The sequence below is a fragment of the Atta colombica genome, unplaced genomic scaffold (assembly GCF_001594045.1).
Source record: "Atta colombica isolate Treedump-2 unplaced genomic scaffold, Acol1.0 scaffold198, whole genome shotgun sequence".
Lineage (NCBI taxonomy): Eukaryota > Metazoa > Arthropoda > Insecta > Hymenoptera > Formicidae > Atta > Atta colombica.
In genome coordinates, this window is record NW_017259291.1 from 3,563,996 (window position 1) to 3,568,611 (window position 4,616).

A 4,616-nucleotide genomic window follows, 5' to 3' on the forward strand; every position below is an offset into this window, starting at 1 on the left:
ATGAAAATCGCATATAAATACACAGAATAAGAATTTGCTGTTTTCTCTCGTTTAAATAATATTAATTATGAAAGTTTGATTAAAGTCAATATGTTAATTATAGATAATAATTTATAACAATATTACGATATATCAATATGTTCCGAATAAAATGGAATAAAATGGAATCATACATTGATTCTCTCCGATACTTATTGTAATGTTTACATCCATTTGCCTCTGTCCCCCAAGTTACATGAAAATAATATCTCATTAGTATTTGTTTATATTCTTACGGATTACCTAAAGACATTTGTTGAATATAAACCAAAATTTGTTGAATATAAACAAAACATTTGAGTAGTCCTTTTTCGGAAGAGAAATCATTTCAGTCTCGATTGAGTATCTTTATACTCAATTTTTATTGTCAATCTAAAAGAGTGATCTGTTCCGATCTGATCAAATTTCTTATATCTTAGTGTCTCAAATTGATATCTTTCTTTCTTGGAATTCAACACTGCTATTCAATATAAATCTGAACACAATATTTATTTCAAATTGTATTATATTTAAAAAAGAGAAACTGCAGCTTTACAGTAAAAGGTACGCTGTCATTATTGTTATTTTTTATAATTTTCATTACTTTATAAAGAATCGCGCTCGATGATTTATTTGATCGATTTTACCGGTCGAAAAGAACGCTTTTTGCGCAAATCTTCCTGAAACATCATCGCATACTTTTTTAAGAGATTCAGCCAATTACGCCGCGGAAACGGCCAGTTAGCGAAATTAATCGGATTGCTGCGTCGTCGTTGTTATAAGGAAAAACTCTCACGCGAATTACGGCACGCGGTTGTACCGTCTTGTTTCGTCATGACCATTAAACCGCGCCTCGCTCGAGTCAATGAAACGCCCTCCTTATTCCCTCCACCTTGCCCTTCGGAGAGATCGCAAGATGCATCGGACGCATGTCTGAACGGGGTAACTGTTTTCCGTTCTTGCGAAAAGTTAACGGCCCGCTCATCGAGATCATGCTGCAATTTCGCCGGCTTATGGAAGCGGTGCTGGGCGTAGCGGACGGCGACGTAAGAACAGCCGTTGAGTATCCAGCGGAGCGATTTTATAGGTACCGTTACACGCAAGGGCGACTTAATTTCCTACGCGATCGATTTATCGGCGAGACAGCGAAATTCCGCGTCAGGTTTCTCACTGCAGTTCCTCGGGTTACGAGGCCATTGTTGATATACGTGAAAATGTTTTAAAATTATGTAAAATGGAGTAATCGGCAAGAAAAATCTTAAAAGACAAATGTCTCATTATTCAGTACTTTACATTTTTACTGATTACTCGATAATAATGAAAACTATTGAATATATCAAGATAATAACGAAAGCTATTGAATAGATCAAATTTTTTTAGTATTTTTTGTTCTTTTTTCGAAAGAGAAATTATCTTAGAGTCAATGCACACAAAAAAAAAACTTAAGCAGTCAAACGTAAGCAGTAAGCAAATTGACCAATCACAGTAAAAACCGTAGGATCATAATGTGAGCAGCAGCCAATCCGACACATTGGGCAAAGTCCACAACTTTGCTTTAAATGGCCGTAAGCTGTAAGTTGTGATGATCGGCCAGAACTTATGCTTTTAAACGAAAGAATTGGATTCTGCTCAATTCATTTAAGTCTAATGGATAAAGACTGCGCAAAAACAATTTAAAAAACAGAAATTATTGTCACTTAATCTCTTTCGACTTATGACTTAAGGCCTCTTAAAGCTGGACCGAGTATTACACGATTTCCTTACCGTATAAATCGTATGTCTTAAGTTTTTCTATATACCAAAGTCTCTTAAGTAATCTTATTGACTTGACTTCACATTTCGAGTATCTTAAGAAAAAAACACGAACTTCTGTAGAAGCAAAGAATATTTTGATATAAGAATATTCTAACATAAGAAATTAAAGTTGTGTCGAATAAAAAAAAAACTGTTTTAATAATATAAAACTAATCTGTTGTTTTTTTTTTCATAATTTAAAGCTTGTCTATTTTTTTAAATATAAATAGATCTCATTAATAATCTAAAGATTACAAATATATTCCGCTTATATAGCCTATTGCGCAAGAGCGATTATATTAATAACCACTTTAGTCGCTACATAGTTAATTGTACTGCATATGTTTAAAAAAGATATGCGATTAATGTTGACTGTATCGTCGTTGGTATACATATGTATGCGTGTGTTTGTGCAAGCATCGAGCGAAGAAAGTTCTTTTTCTGGTTCAGCGGGATCCTCTCGACAACCTGATTTCGCCGATCCACCTTCTACTTGTTGGCACAACGAGTTGTTTTCGCGCTGAGACTAATTGCGTCCATTAATCGTGACTCGATTCGGTAATTCAGATTTGGACTCGTTTTGTCAGTGTCTCGTTTGCGCTACGGATAGCTCATCGATTTCTACCAGACCAGTTCTCGATATAAATACGCTATCTCTGCATTTGAACAATTTCACGTATCACATTTTAACGATAAATTCAAATGGATACAATGATGAAGCGACAGATGAGCGCAAATAAAAGACCAGTGATCATTGTAATAAACTATTGACGTCACGAATATAATCAAAAATTCAATCTTATATTCATAGAATCATGTAGAATGAATTGACATTAAGTTATATTTACATTACATTTTAATAAACTGTGTTTTTTTTATCTGAAGAAATGTAAAAATACATACATGAATTGATATAACTACAATTATAAAATGCAGCTGGCCTCGCATTGCATTACAAACTATTTCTAGATAATTTGTCTGTCGCAAGAAAATTAAAGATACACACAGATGAATATTAGATAAGAACTTTTTGACTACGAAAACAAGCAACATTAACACTAATTACGTGTGCATCTTAAACATAGTTCCAGTTGAGCAATGGTTGAAATTTATCGTACTTTGATCGTACACGTCCTCGTGTTATTACGTAGTCGCGCGACAACAGTGTGCCATTAACGAAGTTGTTGTTCGTGCATTCAAGTAATTTATTCGGGGCATTTCAATCAAATATTTCAATGCCAAAAATATAATAAAATAAAGAAAAGCATCATAGAAAGCATCACAGATTTCATTTTAAAAAATGCAAATTTACAGCATATAAATTTCACAAAAAATTTCTTTTATTCTTTTTATATTTTTTTTATTCTATTGTATTAATATATATTTTATTTGATAATATAAAAAATATTAACTATGGTAAAATCTAATCAGAATTCTGTTCAGTATTTTTATTATTGAAATATTATATAAATTTCATTAGAGACTAGATCAATTTATTTTCTAAGTTGTTGATTCTCTTCAAAATCTCAGTGACATAACAGTAACCGTCTTGCAAGTAGCCGAGAGTACGAAGCGTGTCTGATCATTCCGATGATCAACTTATTGTCTGTGCTAGGCAATTATTATCCTTGCACGCCGGTCGACGCAGGATTGGTTCGCACATAATCGTTACGGAGCTCCCGACGTACTGAACGATAAACGCCACTTCAGTGGCCTACGGTTTTACGCAAAGATATGTTCACGTGCAACGCCGATATTTTGCGAGAGTAAATGTTCCACGACGACTGATTAGTGGCGCTACAGTAAATTAGAGAGGAGCTTTAAACGCACGTGTTTCTACGCTCGGCTCTATTACAGCGTGCGTAAAGCCGCTTTCGCACAGACTTTAGAACATGTAATCACAATTGCAAAAACAAGACATTGGCTCATTTGAAATAGAAAAAAAAGATTTAACAATCATTTAATATTGTGCATAAAAAGTAATTAAGTAAGTCATATAAATTAACAGTATCATATTTCTTATATTAAAGAAAGATTTTCTTTCCTGATGGAATGATGAGAATAGATGATCAAACAAATCTATATTAGCATATTTCATTTATTGTTATTCACATTACCTGGCCAGGTTTCCAGTTTTAGACACGGAAGAACAGTCAGTTTAACATCTAACTGTGGTAATCACTAGTGTGAAATTGGCTTAAGCTGCTAGCTTAACAACACGAATGGAGCGCGACGCGTCGTCGAAACGCGCGTTTAACCACCGATAACCTCGCGAAGGTACAAGCCCGGCTATTCATGCTCGTATGCGTAACACTTTCGATACCGTTATCACGAGCGCCATTGCTGCGCTTCCTGCCGCCAATCTCTCGGACTCAGAGTTCTTTTATGTCGCGATATGAGCGCGTGAGCGAGCGTAAGAAATGCGCGCAAGTCGATTTGCGAGCCGGTCGCTGGAATATAATTATCGACAGGATAAATCAGATCCATTTTTTTATATCAACGTTTAATTAGCATTAGATAGCCGGACAGAACTTTCCGATCAACCAGGCTGGTATTTTAAATTATCATTTCTTGATACTAAGCGAAAACTCTGCTTCATCCGCAAAGCGGATTATATTGCAACTAAATATTCCATATTTTTGCATATTCTTTTTTAATGAAATTTCTTTAAATTAAGTAGCTTCCCCGAGAATGAAAAAGGTATAGCATTACTTATATAAATATATATATGTGTATTATATTATACTATACTACTTCTCGTATTACTTCAAAATGTATATAAATGTATGTATATATATATATAT